The sequence below is a fragment of the Amphibalanus amphitrite genome, unplaced genomic scaffold (genome assembly GCF_019059575.1).
Source record: "Amphibalanus amphitrite isolate SeventyFive unplaced genomic scaffold, NRLGWU_Aamphi_draft 000161F_arrow, whole genome shotgun sequence".
Lineage (NCBI taxonomy): Eukaryota > Metazoa > Arthropoda > Thecostraca > Balanomorpha > Balanidae > Amphibalanus > Amphibalanus amphitrite.
In genome coordinates this window covers 422,137-439,975 of record NW_024881656.1, presented here as the reverse complement: position 1 = coordinate 439,975, position 17,839 = coordinate 422,137, and the positions used below count along the sequence as shown (strand labels likewise).

Sequence of the window (17,839 nt, the reverse complement as noted above, 5' to 3'; positions counted from 1 at the left end):
TTTCGCAAAGCACATTCGCTATGTATCGCACCTGTCTCCATGAGGTCCGACAACGGCACACCGTTACTCGGTGTCCGCCATTCCCTGAGCTCGTATATCAGCGGCCTGTCCGTGCTGCCGCTGCTCACCGTATATCTCCAGTAGTGTGACCGTCCGTCCCAGGCCAGCCAGGTGACTGATGGTGTCGGCAGCCACCACCTGGAGCGACACTGACAGATCAACCCACGGGTACCATCCCGGCCACCTCGGCTCCGTCACCTCCGGCCCTGTCGGACAGAGCTGTATCAGCTGACTGCAGTCGGACAGAGCTGCCGCCAGCTCCCCGCTGCACCACTGACACCAGAGTGTCAGACACTGACACAGCCAGCACTGACACAGCTGAACGGCCGCACAGCAATTTTTTAGCACCAGCAGTCATATGTAGAATGTGAATATGAACATAATATGTATATGCGATAAGTATATGCATAATACAGTAGTCTATGAAACTACTTTTACTACTCTCATTGGTTGCACTATGTCTATAATCATTCCTCATTGGAATACGTGTTCACTAATTGTAGCAATGCCTGCATTTCCGTGCTGGCCGCCTTCGATCGTGGCGCCACCTATACTCTGTATAACCGCCGCGCCAGGGCCGCGGCCAGTCAGTCCTGTCAGTCTGCTCAGACTCGTCGTCAGCGAGCTCTCTCTATGTAGTCAGTCAGTGTCAGTCGTCGATTAATACTCAATACGTTTGTTCGGAAATTTGCTGCTTGTGACAATGCAACTATTCCTAGTACCTCAACTTTTAAATCACCCCGTGACGTTACACTAATATTCCACGCATATGCCACAAGCATGAACACTATCGAAGGGCATGCATGAGCCCCTTCCCCCTCTCACCACAATACGCGTAATAGACACGATTAACGATGAAACCTGCTAGTTGAGGCTGAATGGTTCGGCCATTTCCCGTCTCCGTTGTAAATTTGCATAAGAGGCATTACACGTGTGATCTGCGTTATCTCACCTCTGACATTGAGGCACCTGAGGCCCTCCGGCAGCTGTCCCCTCAGTCGCGGGAGGTCGGCGGCGGAGACTGATAGGCGCTCCAGCCCAGTGCACCTGGTGAGGGGCTCCAGGCTGCCGGCCGTGTGATCAGTACAATCTGGAAAACACACAGACACACATACAGACAGGATCAGCCGACTGGGGTGATGACTAGCAGACGCCAAGGCTGATGCATGATAAAATGGAAAAATACAATCACCTCGCACTTTGCAGACTTCCATCGGATCTCAATATAATGGCACAATCCTGCTTTTACGACCAAAATATGCAATGCGTTCAGCTAATGAAATCTGTTTTCTCGCGAACGGCAACAGCATTATAATGTGTATGTGGTATGAGACTTCATATATATCGTGGGTTTCATAAATATGTCTGCCTGAATTTATATCAAGTGCACTAACTCCACTATTTCGAAAAAAAAATCATAATGGGACAGTGTTTTACGTTGTAAGTACCTAACGGCATCTCTACACGTATGTTACTATTTACACGTCCAGTCATAACACCACACCGTTACTCGGTGACGGGCGACGGCCACTCACTGAGCCCGTATATCAGCGGCCTGTCCGTGCTACCGCTGCTCACCGTATATCTCCAGTCGTGTGACCGTCCGTCCCAGGTCAGCCAGGGGACTGATGGTGTCGGCAGCCACCCCCTGGAGCGACACTGACAGATCATCATCCTCGTCCCATACCGGCCACCTCGGCTCCGTCACCTCCGGCCCTGTCGGACAGAGCTGTGTCAGCTGACTGCAGTCGGACACAGCTGCCGCCAGCTCCCTGCTGCACCACTGACACCAGAATGTCAGACACTGACACAGCCAGCACTGACACAGCCGAGCGGCTTGAGAGCGATATTAGCACCACCTATCATATGCAAATGTGCGAATATCAACAACATAAGTGCGACATTCCCTCAGGCGTCAGCTCAGCACATGCGTTATAAACAGTAAAGGTATAAGGGTAACATCAAATTGGCAGTTTAACGAATTACACTACTTGAAGCAGTTGCAAGGTAAAATTAGCCCTCATCTACATGATTGTTAACTATATACCTATTACATACATATAGACACCACGTATGTATTGGTATAACTTTGTATGCTTATGTATAACATGCATGTACTTCATACAACTGTAAGCATTGCAAGTTGCAACCCATCCCCCAATATCATGCACATGCAACGTTGTGTGTTGTTGACCGAATCTGATCGGTTCGTCAATTTGCCTTTCGCTGACCATTTGCATATACCTGCATTACATGTGTGATCCGGGGTACCTCACCTCTGACATTGAAGAACCTGAGGCCCTCTGGCAGCTGCCCCCTCAGTCGCGGGAGGTCGGCGGCAGAAACTGACAGCCGCTTCACAGTCTCCCGTGAGCTCCGCAGCTCCGTCAGCTCGCTGTCACCGACTCCGGCCGGAAGGATGATAGTGTTTGGGCCCACCCTGATGATAGCACCACGAAGCTGACTTGGGATAGTAGTCATTTGTGCTGGAAAGGTGATCGAACCAATGTCAGGCATTAGTCTAGCTCAAACTTAAGTGTACACTTACCTACAGGCTACAGGTATAGCAAACACAGAGTGAAAACTGTTTGTGGCTACAATGCTATGATAATTCCGTGTCTCAATGAATATGTACTTTATCAAAACGATGTGGATTTCATAAATTACGGTGACTTTCCGTAACAGAATAGTCAACGAATAAAATGATGATGGGTCTTTGACATACCTATAGGTAAAACAAAAATAACAATTAAATTAGTACATTATAATCCGAACTAGGCATATTCTCATAATGTCAATCGATCAATCTGACAGCTTTTGAAACCTTTTCACATAGGTATTTTGTTCAGCTCTTAGGTGTAGGTACCTGTTTCAACTTTGTATCGTCATAAATTTCGTAGCGTAAATATTACGACCAATACAGGACCAAATCATTGACCAGCACCATTCACCACACGCTTGTCATCTTACGGCTTACCATGGCTTATGGCTTCCGTCTTACCTTAGGATGAGGCAGCATTACCTACAGTACATGTAATATGTGTTGTATCCAGTTATTCTTGGTTTGAATTAGGCTTCAGTGTCAGGGATAAACTGTTTCCCCCAGGGGCCCGCGGGAACGTTTTTCAAGTTGGGGGGCGAGCCTAAAATGCCTGACATGATGCATATGAAACAGTGGCGTAGCTAGGAGTCTAAGGGGACACGTATCCCCCCCCCATCGGGTTCAAAGGGACCCTCGGGTCCGAGGGGCCCTGCGTCGCCATTTGACCGCTGAGAGTTAACGATGGCCATATTTCTACTCAGAAGGGCCCCATGGGGCTCGTTAGAGCACCTCATGGACCCTAAATAGCCACACTAAGATCTCCATAAGGGCCCCACGCCGGCTTCTGAGGGCCTTTTGCAGACTTAAAGGGCCCCTCGGTGGTCTCCAAAGGCCCGTTACTGGCCTCTGAGAGTTCTTACCGGCCTATGAGGGGCCAGTTCTAGGGGCATTTCCTGCCTGTGTTGGTCACACACTTATTTTTCTGCGGGCCCCATAACGGCAACTGTGGGGGCCCTCATCGGCGCCTATGAGGGCCCACACCGGTGCCTCTGAGCGTTTCACACCCCCAACTCCGAGTGCCTACACCAGTGCCTATTAAAGCACTATATCGGCGGCTCTGAGGACCCAACCAACACCTGCGCATCTAAAGGCCACCCACTGGTGACTTGAGGGCCCCACACCGGTGACTCTGAGCCCTGAGGGCCCCACCGGCGTCTGACAGTACCATGCCGGTCTCCAAGGACCCCACAGGACTTCTTCTGCCGGCCTAAGGGCCCCTTGCCGATCACTGAGAACCCCCTGCCGCCTTGTAGAGGGTTCGCGTCAGCAGCTCAAAAGACCCCACACCCGTCTGTAACGGCTCCACACCAGCGTCTATGAGGGCCCACAGCAACGCCTGTAAGGACCCTCACCGGCGCCTCTGAGAGAATCACACTAGCACCTCAGCGCCCACACCGGCACCTGCATAGTGCATGACGGCCCCACACCATGATCAGTGCCTCTAAAGGCCCCTTACCGGCGGCTCTGAGGGCCCTTACGCCGGTGATTCTGAGGATGCTACCGATAACTGAAGGCACCACATAAGCCCTTAGTGTCGCTGAGCTTTAATCCCATACCGGCCCTCCGAGGGCGCCACGTCAGTGCACTCATTGCCCCACACCCCTCCATCTCACCCGGAGCGGGTAAACTGTGTTATACCTATAGCAACGATTTTACCACCGTTGTACGTTATGTATTTCTCAAAGCTGACTCAAGCTGGTACAGTATAAAATCTGGCCTGCCAAACTTATGGCCAAGGTCAGGCCCAAATCAAAGCGGGATGACAATAGCAGATGTTGTCAAATCGACATTGTATCAGCAGAAACCATTCAGATGGCAAGGAAAATGCCGTGTGTTGATGTTTAGATGCATAAAAGAAACAAGAAGGAAAGAAGTCCGGAAAAGGGAGGAAAGATCTTTTCTCGCTGCCTCAATGTTGAGGGGGCGCCGCCCCCTCGGCTCCCAAGTTGGGGGGGCAAGCGCCCCCGCTGCCCCCCCCTGTTCCCGGGTCTATGGTTTCCCCACATCATTTATGAACATTTGCTAGAAAAAATAGACAGTACCTTAGAGCAAAAATAGCAAGTAAGGAACGGTATTGCCGGCCTGTTTTCCTGTTCTTCGTGTCTTCGTATAGCCCCCTGCCCCGTTCAGGAGCGCCCGGCAGCGCCACCTGCACCTGACCAGTCCGACAGCGTTTGGGGTCGCCGCGCACCGCCGACAATCAGCTGACGCGGCCGGCAGCGCGTCTCAAGGTCACTGGAGGTCAGCCGGGCCGCGGCCCGCCGGGGTGGCCGTGACGTCACAGCCAGCGAACGCTGAGCGCCGGAACAGCTACTGTTGTTTATCCCTCCTAGTCCTAGCCATTCATATATGAGTAACTTGAATCGCTGCTCACCATCCGTGACTAGTAGGGTAATCCGTGACCCCAGCTCCGTGGCCAGGTGACTGATGGTGTCTGCAGCCACCCCCTGGAGAGATACCGACAGACCACTCCCGTACCGTCCCGGCCACCTCGGCTTCGTCACCTCCGGCCCTGTCGGACAGAGCTGTGTCAGCTGACAGCAGTCGGACGGAGCTGCTGCCGGGTCGGGAGGCGGCTGACACTGTGGTGTCAAACCCTGACACAGACGACACTGACAAAGCCAGGGTCGATCGGCACTGTTGGACAGTAATTGAACATTGTGCACAATGCATGCGCTACGCTTATACATGCGTCAGTTAACCCTCGCCCGCACATGGGGGGGGATTGCCACCCCCCCGCCAGGTAGTCTTTCTGCTCTGCACTCAACATTTTTAAAGCTAGAAGGCTGATTTTTCGTATAACTGCTCCTCTATCCTTTCTTGATGTCCACTGATAATTTCAAGTTTCTGCGGTTTTTGGTTTCGGAGATATGACCTTGTTTTTCAGGTCATGTCATGACCCAAATGGCCAATTCTCAACATCTTGCGTTGGCTATGGGCCTTGCGAGCTTTTGACACCTTGATTTCGACCTGTTATGCCAGTCTTACCTCCCATCTATCATGGAACATGTTGTTCGACGATGTACAGATGTCAAGGTCAGGGTCAAGGTCAACCTAGGTCATATAAGGTAATTGCGTTTTAGGCAAGCTGAATTAACTTTTTTGAAGTTTTTTTTTTACTGCATTTTTGGTAAAAGCTTCTCAGATCATGATTTCATGTAATATGGACACATAAACAATCGGTGCACACATCAGTATACACGCAGACACACACAGACATACAAACACATATCATTGACCTTGACCTAACTTGACCTGAAATGACCTCAGCAGCAAAAACCTGGTCGGGTAGTGTGACAAAGAGGTTCTAGCTGGCTTGGCACCAGAAAACGGCATCGTCATCGGTATATGATAAGCAGCGCACTTGATATCCAACGGTGACCCAAAACAGCAACATTTTTTAGTTTGACCTGACCTGGAAGGTCAATGACTGACCTGGGAAGGTAAAACTGGGTATCATTGGATTCGTCTTTTCCCAAAGAAATCTTTTTGGTCTTTATCGCTAAGCTCTATCTCCAACAGGAACGAAATGGCGCGGGGGGTGGCAACCACCCCCCCCCCCCATGTGCGTTCTAGGATGGGAAAATGGCATGTGCGGGCGAGGGTTAATTAATACAGTTCAGTACATACAGGTCATACAGGTTCAGTACATACAGGTTCGTTTGCAAGAGTATAAGCCTACAATACAGTGGCTAATGTTTGTGTAGCATGTAGGTAGCATGGCATACATATGTCCGCTGAACGTTTATCACTGAAACTGTTACTTTATGTACCATGTAAGTACCTACCACCATTCAGAAGTAATAGTACGTGTTTCCTCAACATATTCTTACCGGCAACGTATAGCGTCCTCAGTGACGTCGGCAGCAGCCGCAGCCACCGCCCCGTTCCGAAGGACGGGACCCTGACGGTCAGCTCCTCCAAGCGGGGAAGACTCTGCAGGAGCGCCGTCAGCTGATCCTCGCCAAGGTCTGACGGAGCGTCGAACGTCATCACGGTCCTTAGCGCCTCTCTCAGCACTGTGGTATCACTGTCTGCCGGTGGCTGGGGCTCCGTCTGTACCGTGACGTCACTGACTGCCGATGGCTGGGGCTCCGTCTGTACTATGACGTCACTGACTGCCGATGGCTGGGGCTCCGTCTGTACCGTGACGTCATTCGCCTGTTTTCTAGCCCTACTGAAAAGAAAAAAAAAACAAAGTCTATTAATCCACTGATCAGGCATTGCAATTCCGCATTTATTGTCGGCTCATTTGATATTTCGATATACATCTCCATATCATCTTCGTCAGTAATGGTATCGTCGAATCTACTCGGTTGTATAAAAAAATCAGAGTTGATTTGATACGACTCTGAACGATTTGATACGACCGATTAGATTTTGTGACACGATTGCTGATGAAAACATGTAAATACGTGCGGGATTATGCCCCGAACTGGCCAACTTTATGCAGGACGTCTGTCGAAAACTGGAACAATACGATCGAGACTAAACGGCTGACTTGCAAAAGATGGTACGAATTCAAGGCATGTTTCTTTGATTGGGCGGAAATTACAATTACAAGTTACTCGACCTTCAATGACCTAGTGGAGTTTTATTTCTTACACTTTCTACCTACAAAGAAAGTTTACTTTTCACCATGACAGCTCTCCGAAATCTTTCAGCCCCCACAGCCACCCCTGCTGCCTCCCAGTCTCACCCCTGGGGACGGCCGGATGGCGCCGCTCGCCGGCGGACCTCCTGCCGCAGATCCTCCACCACGGTCTGGCGAGTGGTCCGCTCCTCGATAACTGCCTGCTCCAGGCGGACCACCGCACCGGCCACCACTTTGCTCAGTGAGGCCATCTCCCGGCGAAGGGCGGCCAGGTCTTCACGCACATCTGTCATCTCCATCTGGAACGCAGAATTATAGATTTTGTTACGTTTCTACTCATCATAAATCAGTGGCCTAGTACGTAGTGTTTCGTCGTACGCATTACGACATGTCTTGCAGCTTTGTGTCTTATCACGTCACAAAACGACGTGTTATATCGTATTATGACATGTTTTGTCATGCAAACCGTATTGTTGCATACCAGGCAGGCAAGCTTGGCAGTCAGGCAGACAGGTCTTATGTAGGTAACCAATATAGAAATTGACTATCGTTACTAGTTTTTCGCAAAAAAAAAGAGATAATAAAAAACGTTATCACTTCGAAAGTCTACCCCTGGCCAGGCCTTTTTCATAACGCGGACGGTGAGGGGCCGGTTCGACCTTTGGCGATTAGCTCGTGACCTGATGCACTTAGAAACACCAGATGTATAGGGTAGGTGAACTCAGACGACATCTCGCCCCTGTTCAAATTTAGTGACTGACACGTCACACAGACAGTCACACAGACAGTCACACAGACAGTCACACAGACAGTCACACAGACAGTCACGCAGACAGTCACACAGCAGGACTGACACAGTCACACAGACACACAGACAGTCACACAGACAGTCACACAGACAGAGTCACACACACACTCACACATACAGTCACACAGACAGTCACACAGACAGTCACACAGATCGTCACACATACCGTCACACAGACAGTCACACATACCGTCACACAGACAGTCACACAGTCAGTCACACAGACAGTCACACAGACAGTCACACAGACAGTCACACAGACAGTCACACAAGACAGTTGTCGCCGACCTTGTCGTGCCTCTGGTGGAGGCCGGGACATTTATTGTAGCGGAGGAAAAACGTAGATGAATTTTGATGAATGTATTGAAGAATTCCGGACGATAGATGATGTTGAACGGTAGACGAGGGTGAAATTGAAGAACGCAGAGTAGACAGGTAGACCAGAGAAAAACACAATGAGCACTGTCGATGAAGTTCACTGTTCAGAGTTCAGATGACACATCGGCGCCGCCGCGGACGGAGCGCCGTCAGAGCCGTTCACTGCACTGCAATACGCCGGCGCTCGTCGGGGCGCCGGCGAATTCGCGCACTGCCACTGAGCTGGGCTCAGTGGCGTTCACTGGGCACACGAACGGGGGTGCCCTCGGAATCGTGCTCGGTGGCACGACTCCGTCACTGTTCACGTTGGCAACCCGCTGGGGGTGCCGTCGGAATCGTGCGCGGTGCACGATTCCGTCACGGGTTCACTACACCGGCGCACATCGGGGCGCCGGCGGAGCCGCGCACCGCCACCGAGGACTGTACCCGGTGGCGTTCAAGTGGAGACTGCCCGCAGCGACTCGAGAAACCGCCGCGGACAAAGAGAACAATCATGTCGTACGTCTAAAAGCACTCAGAAAGCGACACTGGAAACTAGTGAGAAAAGTCCGAAAACGCTCACGCAGCACGTTCGGTTATACGATATGGTGCGCGGCGAGCACGAACAGCCGTCAAGTGGGAAGCGATAGCGCGAGTGACAAATTGTAGGCAATTAGAACATGAGACGAGAAACTAACACAAGAGCTGGTCCAGGCTCACGGGGCATGGCCAGTACTGCGATAGATCACGCGTGGCTGTCAAATATAAAACGAAAGAGAAGAACAACAGGGCAGTTCATTTCGTCGGTGACACACTCCTCCCCTGTGATCGACTAAAGACAGGAGATCACACAATCACTGAACACCGACGGAACATTCTGTACATTTACAAGATTCACACTTCTCCAAACAGGTTCTCGCGAGTTCTTCCTAAAACTACACAAGGACATATACGCTACAGATTCATGGTACACTACCTATATCACTTAGTACTAAATCATAGCGAAGGCGAACACTTTCGGCACCTTCACAATCGTTCATTGTGCTAGACCTCGTCCCTGGTCATCTGCACATTAGTCCACTGGTCGCGTCACTTCGTCACTTCTGACGCCAGTCTCCGGTGCGCAGTGTTCGGCTACACCAGAAACGCAACGCGAGTGTTCACACGGCTGTTGCCGGTTTCGGTTGTCGTTCACCAGAACAGCTGATGTGCTGTCCTTCCAGCAGTCAGCTGATCGGTCGCTGCTCTCAGTAGGTCAGCAGGGTCCTTCGTCGCCTCTGTTTCCCTCGGTACTAAAGGTCAGTGTCAACCGGCAGCGCGGCACGCGCCACTCAGCTGAGCTCCCCCACCTCCAGATGTCACTCGTGCCTAATGGCCGGCTGCGCGGACGGGGGAGGGGAAAGCGGTCCATGTGGCGAGCCGGGCTAGAGGGGGACACGGGAAAAGACATAAATCTCGGCGAGTTTGGTGTCTGCTCCACGGGACGGAGGGTGAGATGAAGTTTCAGAAATGGTCTAAAGGCCAGGCTCAGTGGGTCAGTAGGAGGACGGTCGAAGTACAGCTGACAGGATGTGGGAATGATGTGGCGACAAACCCGTTCACTACAGCTGAACTGCTTCTTCTAGGACAGCGACCACGGTGACCGGCCGTGTGTGGGTCGCTCCACTCGCTGTGACGAGTCGTACAGCGCGCACTCGTCCGTCCGGTCCTGGCAGGGGCTCTGTTCTCGAACCAGGAACCAGAGTCCTTTCGATGTGCCAGGTTTTGGGATTTTTTCTTTCTTCCATCGGCTCCGGATGTGTCGTAGCATCCAGAGTTTCTCCTTGAGGATCTGCACCGTGATCCGATACGGAACGGCGATCCTCACGGGGTCGAAGATAACCGCAGTTCTCCTGAGCGCTCCTCGTCTGGTCGTCTGCTTCTTACTGTCTCGGAACTGGGCACTCGGCGAGTCTCGCTCTTCGTCCCAGACAGCACCCAGAGCTCCTTCGACAGGGAGATAGGTGTCATCGTAGTCTGCATCGGGGTGTGCTTGTCTCACATGTGGTGTGCTGTTTTGCACTTCACTCGTGTTGTTCATCTGGTTTTCGAGCCGTAAGTTTTCCTTTGTGAGCAGATCGGGACCATCTCTTCTTACTGCTCTGGCGGCCTCCGACACGGTTCGTTCTGGTTGATGGACGTCGTCCATACAGACACTGCCGTGTCGCGCTTTCGTGGTCTCTGTCTTCAGTTTGTCTTCTGCATCTGCATCATGATCGGTGACTGTTTTCTGCGGCACAAGGTCAGCGGCCGCCAGCCACGATTCGGTTTTGAAGACGGGTTCTTCCTTCTCGTTCTGGTCTGATTCTTGTCCGTCGTTCAGGTCAGGCGGGAGGCAGTTTTTAGCCGTTCTTTCTTGTCGGATGAACTGTTTCTGATCACCCGTCTCCTGGATATCCGCTACGGAGGCCACAGCCCTTTCACGGAATCGTTGCGGGACGTCAGTTTGACTTTTCCGCATGTCTGACTCAGCGAGTGGTCGATTGTTGCACGAGGTGCCAAGCACCTGAGTAGCAGCGTCGGAGATCACCTGGATTTCCGGGTCTTCGCTCGGTTTTCTGGCTGAGGGATGCTGCAGGGAATTTGCTGCCTCAGCTGTTTCACCTGGGTTCAGTTTTTTGAGGCGTCCTTCTTTCGAGCAGGATTGTTGAGTCGCCTCTTTCAGGTTCTTGTTGCTAGCGGGTTCTTTTTCCGAGTTCAGCAGGTCTGGCCCAGCGGGTAGCTGGTTGTCGAATGAGATGCCAAGTACCTGGGCAGTAGCGATGGAGATCCATCTGGTTGTCACTTTCTGGCTGTCCGTAACTTTCAGCTTCTGGACACTTTCTGATGCCGGTATATTATCTTTGGGTAGCTCGTCGATCCAAGATGGTCTGCTTATCTGAGGGCTAGCTGGGACGGGGCCAGCAGGGAGCTGTCCCTCCCGTTCATTTTTCATGAAGTCGTCCCTTCTGCCGGCGTTTCGTCGATTATTCATCTGCTGTCGCCATTGTGCCTCCAGCGCAGCTTGTTCCGCTTCATCTTTGGCGATTTGCAGCTCACGTCGTCTTCTCATCGCCTCTTGCTGCCGCTTCAGCTCCGCTTGCTGCCGCTTCAGCTCCGCTTGCTGCCGCTTCAGCTCCGCTTCTTGTCGCTCCATCTCCAGTCGTTTTTCCAACTGTTTCACATGCAGAGCCTTTTTTCGCGCCGTGATCTGAGCCTCAGCAGCTGCGCCGGAGACTGACGAACTGGAGCTCACCCGAGACGACGCGCGGCGGGCTGGGCCGTGACCCAGCTGTGAGTCAGGGCGCGGCTGCTGCAGCGTCGAAGTCTCCATGGTTTCTTCTGTTTCTTTCATTTTCTGACCTTCACCGATAGCGCCTTCACTCTACGTTTTCGGTTCTTGTTTTTCCATTTTCGATGAAGTTTCCTCCGCTTCTGATTTCTTCTGGCCTGATCCGGCCCGGAGGACCATTAAATGTCGCCGACCTTGTCGTGCCTCTGGTGGAGGCCGGGACATTTATTGTAGCGGAGGAAAAACGTAGATGAATTTTGATGAATGTATTGAAGAATTCCGGACGATAGATGATGTTGAACGGTAGACGAGGGTGAAATTGAAGAACGCAGAGTAGACAGGTAGACCAGAGAAAAACACAATGAGCACTGTCGATGAAGTTCACTGTTCAGAGTTCAGATGACACATCGGCGCCGCCGCGGACGGAGCGCCGTCAGAGCCGTTCACTGCACTGCAATACGCCGGCGCTCGTCGGGGCGCCGGCGAATTCGCGCACTGCCACTGAGCTGGGCTCAGTGGCGTTCACTGGGCACACGAACGGGGGTGCCCTCGGAATCGTGCTCGGTGGCACGACTCCGTCACTGTTCACGTTGGCAACCCGCTGGGGGTGCCGTCGGAATCGTGCGCGGTGCACGATTCCGTCACGGGTTCACTACACCGGCGCACATCGGGGCGCCGGCGGAGCCGCGCACCGCCACCGAGGACTGTACCCGGTGGCGTTCAAGTGGAGACTGCCCGCAGCGACTCGAGAAACCGCCGCGGACAAAGAGAACAATCATGTCGTACGTCTAAAAGCACTCAGAAAGCGACACTGGAAACTAGTGAGAAAAGTCCGAAAACGCTCACGCAGCACGTTCGGTTATACGATATGGTGCGCGGCGAGCACGAACAGCCGTCAAGTGGGAAGCGATAGCGCGAGTGACAAATTGTAGGCAATTAGAACATGAGACGAGAAACTAACACAAGAGCTGGTCCAGGCTCACGGGGCATGGCCAGTACTGCGATAGATCACGCGTGGCTGTCAAATATAAAACGAAAGAGAAGAACAACAGGGCAGTTCATTTCGTCGGTGACAACAGTCACACATACAGTCACACAGACAGTCACACAGACAGTCACCAGACAGTCACACAGACAGTAACACAGACAGTCACACAGACAGTCACACAGACAGTCACACAGACAGTCACACAGACAGTCACACTGACAGTCACACAGACACACAGACAGTCACACAGCCAGTCACACAGACAGTCACACATACAGTCACACAGCAGGACCTCGGCTAAGGAATTTCGACTGGGCAGATGGGGACAAACCCGACTCCACAATGTCATATACCACCTAATATACACCGTATAAGCGGACCTTTACACCACACCTAACATACATACCAATACCGTAGGTAAAGGTATACCAAAATCCTGCCTAATCAGAGCATCCGTAAACAACATGTCTACATACACAAACTTCTACCAAAGGTTTCGAGGCCAGCCTAGGGCCCTCAGAAGCCGAAGTCGAGCCGTCGGAGGCTAGTGGTCATTAAGAGTCCGCTTTGGGACCTTCGTGGGGCCCAAAGAATCCAGTGCGTAGCCCTTTTAGACCAGCGTGGGGTAATATAAGGGCAGCGTGGCTTCCTCTAAGACCAGCGGCGTGGGGTCTTCTGAGGCCAGATTGGGGCCCAATGCTCGGGGTTACATGAGCAGAGTTAATACGCATTACAAACGGACTACAATGGTGAGCGAATAGGAAAATCCGTTCCTGATACGCATTTACTTGCTCATGTAACCCCGGAATGAGAACAGCTCAGCTTGGGGCTATCTAAGGACAATGTAGGCCCTCTTAGGTTAATGTGGGGCCCCCTGTCCTCTGAAGTTTAAGGTTGGAGCTGGGACCTCAGAGGCTGGCGTTGGGCCATCAGAGGCCACCTCGAGGGCCTCGACGGTCAGACTGTAGCCCTTATGCATGTTTAACCCACGAGCCGCTGGGGGGGGGCATAAAGTTGCCCCCCTTACCTACGTCTTGCGGAATATCTCCGTAACCTGATAAGCTACGAACGTGAAACTCAAGGTAGCATCAAATGAATACCTAGGCAATATTTGAGCAAAATGTGGTGGCTGTAGCACTTAAGATGACGTCACAGTGACGTCATAAAATATTGTCGTTTTTTGATACGGACCGTTTCTGATGTCGCTGAGCATGAAACTCAACTGTAAATGAACTAGACAGCACCTGCTGTCATCCTGAAACACCTAAATGCACACTCATCTAGTTCCTGACCAATAATCGGCCCTTTATATACGGTCCCATATATCTGATATATCGTGAGGAAACTGAGAGTCGCAAATCTATAATTTTACCTGAGATCGACACCAAATTTGGACACAACCTCGGCTAGGTATTCAGGAAGATATGTGCTTCTCTATCTCGTCGCGTTGTAATGATATCGTCGCAGAAGTAAAGGGGGACAACTATATGCCCCCCCCCCCCCACCGGCCGGCGGGTGACGCGGAGGCCCAGTGGCCGCCGGGTTCTTTAAACATGGATTACACGACACTTTCATATTGTGGTCCTCAGTGACCTGACCTCTGTTACCTGACCTGGTATCAGTGACCTCAAATAGCAAAATATGTGTTCCACGAGCAATTCTTGCGCCCCTTCGGGGCGCGGGTTAAAAAAAATCAGTTTTTTTATTTTGTTTTACATTTTAGGGGATTATTTCAAAAGTCACTTATTTAATTTGGCGTTCAAAATCAAAACAAATATATAACAAACAAGATAACAGTTTTGTAGCGCTGCTCATTTTATATCTTTTTGTTTTTCAACATTTTTCTTTATCTTTAAAACTTTGGTCTTGACAGCTCCTCCCATCAAACCTCTTTTGGGTCGGAAATGCCTGAACGTGACGTCACTCTGACGTCATTTGCGGCCAACCTATCATAGACTGTGGAAGAAAATGTAACGAGGTGTAAAACCGATTTACAAGAGGGTTCTGAAATTTTCGCGGCGATCGGCGCATTAATTTGGGAGAGTGCGAAACGACTGGAACGGGGGGGGGCATAAAACACCCCCAACCAGGGCGCGGGTTAAAAAAATTCCACTGGGTCCTCTAAAGTAAAGGTAACCTCAGGATTGTGGATACGCCGCTGGATGTTCTCTACGATATTAGACTAAGAGCAGTGTAAACACGGGCGACAAAATATGAAAAGGAATTAGGATCGATTGACTTTCACATTGGGTTTGACAGCTTGGAGAATATTTATTTGAAGCGCATTATATTCACTCCGACAGGGTGGGCAAAATCTCTTCACTGCAGGGGCAACTGGCAGACACTGCGGGACATTTGCCCCCTCCCCAGTAGCGCGGAACACCTTCAATTATGGTGGGGGGGGGGGGGCATTGCCGACTTTTGGTCCCATTCTTTCCATGCAACGCCCATAGGGCCTATGTTAAAATGCCGAAATCAAGGGGACACGGTTCCCCGGTGCACCCCCCCGTTCCGCCCCTTATACCCTCTTCCCCGTTAATGCATGTAAGCACCCACATCCAAACACTCAGACGGGTACCTAGCACACAGAGAAGACACACAAAGACTCACAGAATCACATACACACCGTTACACAAACACATATAGTCTGACTATAGACACAGACGCACAAAACACACTCAACAACAGACACAGGGACACACAGACCCCCCCCCCCCCTCACACACAGGTCGGCCAAGCTTACCTGATATTCGCCGCCTCCGCCGTGGTCGGCTCCGGTGGACAGAGCTCAGTACCGTCCACACACTGTTGGACCACCCGTTCTGTCGACTGACCCGGCCGGTGGACGCAGTGCAGCTCGTGCGGCTCCGGCTCCTCCGTCGGCCTTTGTCCCGGTCTGGAACTGCGTCGGACATCAACACCGCGAGTCGGTGTGTCGGCAGAATCGATCGTGTTCAGTGAGTCGGCGGCGCGGTGCCCTGGCCTGATGACGTCAGCGGGGGGTCACCAGGGTTACAGGGACAACACGGGCCGCCGGTCGATGTGCAGTCCCCCCACCCCTTCCCTTCCCCAGTACCCGGGACAACTCTGCAACTCGGCAAAACAAAACTTAGTGACGCGTTAGGCGGCACGGGCGGACATCGATAGCAGCGCCTCTATCGGTCACTAGGGAAAGCTGGGCTGTAGGCGACAAAATACCGGCTGAGTTGTTACACGTTGAATAGGTTTATAGACATCAGTCTTGTGAAAAAGTTGAACTTTTGCCTTCAATTTTTCTACAGGCAATTTTAGAAGTGTCTTCACATGGATTACAAAACCGTTTAGATTATTATATTCACTTCTACCCTTCCCTATTGTTCTTGACGATGATGCAGGAACTATTTCTAATTAGTGTTTCTAGCTTAGTAAAAGAATATATTTTGCAAACGATGTAAAAAGCATAAATGGAAGATTTGAAATGCAATTTTATCTAACAATTAATGGTAAATTATCTACACATCAAGGAAAAGGTGCATGCTAACTGATAATTTAAAGTTCTTGAGGCCAGTTGTTTTCTTCTTTTCTTACGTCGCCCCAATGGCCGCGAATACACTTGTGATAACGCCTATCGGACTGACGAGCAGGCATGAACGGTTGAAAAACAAAACCGATGATAGGCGTAAATGGGTAATGGTGAGCGGTGGCGCAAAAGGGCCGCTCGATTTACATAGGCCGTGAACAAAGGGTAGCCGCCGCCGCCGCCGCCGCGGAGTCGCGGTGTCGCGGCCTGCAGCCGGCAGCGGCCCCTCCCCGTGGGAGCAGCGGAGGAGGGTGCGTGCCGCGGGGAGGGGAGCCGGCGGCGGGGGAGGGCGCCGGCACCTGCCGACCACCTGGTGCCCCGCGGCGCCCCGGCGCCCTCCAGCCAGGCGTGACCGCGCCGCCGGCGCCCTCCCCGCCATTGACCCGACATAGACCCACCGCCGCCGCTGCGCCGCGACCGCCGCCAGCGCCAGCCGACGGTGACCATTGTGACGCACATTGGACGGGGCGTGCGCCGCGCTCGCCCCCAGTGCGCCGCATTCGTGCTCAGCCGTCCGTGAAATCCCATTTGGCGCATTGTGCGAGCGGGAGACGCGTGCGGCGGCGCCGTTGAGAACAGGTGGAAAGGTTTCCCGGCGGTTGGGTCACAGCGCGCCGGCCAGCGGGCGGCCGCGGGCCGGGACGACAACCGAGGTCCTTCGACGGCCCGCCGACAACGTTGACAAATCGTGTTTTGTATTTTACACTCGCACAAGGTCACACGGGTCGCCTGTGCGACACTGTGCGAAATTTGCTCTCAACGAGAATAAAGTGAGTCGGTGACAAACACAAATCGGCACCGAGCACCGTACCGGAACTTATGGCCATTTAGCACGGTATGTCAGTTGACCCGCGGACCATGTAAAAGGCACAGTGGGTAGCGACATTCATTCTTCCACTGGTCGTTTGCCGCTGGCACTGTCAGGGAGCCGACCAAGGTAACTACGGCCCCCTCTCGATAAACTGCCGGAATTGAGCTGAGCTGCTCACACCTCGGTACATACCGCGAGACAATGGCGCCGCGTCTTCCGTGGGAGAAAACCGACAACTTTCTGGCTTTGAAAATTACAGCCTGCATTTGAAAAAAAATGCATTTGCATTTGAGCCTTCAGTGAAGTATGCAAAAGTCAAATAAATATGTCACGCATCAATCAAAAATGAATTTATCGGTGCTTTTGATAAAGCTATTTTAGATTTACACCGAAAGAGTAGTACATATACCTTGCTTGAAATAATCGTGCTTCTACCTCATGCTGCTTGTCACGGAAAATTTATTTTCTACCGTGGATCTGGTAAAGCACTAATGGCTCTGTCAACCACCAACGGTAAGCCACCAAGGCTTGTGGTAGGTTATCATCACTGTAAGACATCATGGACTGCCACCAATCAGGGTGCAGTCACATTGATCTGTAAAGAGCTGCTGACGGGCCCCGGTAGCTCTGTTTGCTATACACTTCGTCAGGCGTGTGACACATTCATGGCAGCTGGGACCTGACCGATAAACTGTGGCAAACGGTGGCGTGCATATTTTTACCGTGAAACCCACCAAACCCACTCTTTCT

At 51.9% G+C, this 17,839-nt stretch overlaps 2 long non-coding RNA genes across 2 annotated transcripts; both read right to left on the bottom strand.

The window, feature by feature from the left end:
* Window positions 1–226: 226 nt before the first annotated feature.
* LOC122383344 lies at window positions 227–1,699 on the bottom strand. Its single transcript, XR_006256825.1, has 3 exons — window positions 1,639–1,699; window positions 1,013–1,150; window positions 227–266 (listed from the first exon to the last, which is right to left on the bottom strand). It is a non-coding gene; the product is annotated as an uncharacterized LOC122383344 (long non-coding RNA).
* A 5,093-nt stretch (window positions 1,700–6,792) lies between these two features.
* LOC122383343 lies at window positions 6,793–15,696 on the bottom strand. The gene is made up of 3 exons (XR_006256824.1): window positions 15,463–15,696; window positions 7,362–7,555; window positions 6,793–6,836 (listed from the first exon to the last, which is right to left on the bottom strand). It is a non-coding gene; the product is annotated as an uncharacterized LOC122383343 (long non-coding RNA).
* Window positions 15,697–17,839: the final 2,143 nt, after the last annotated feature.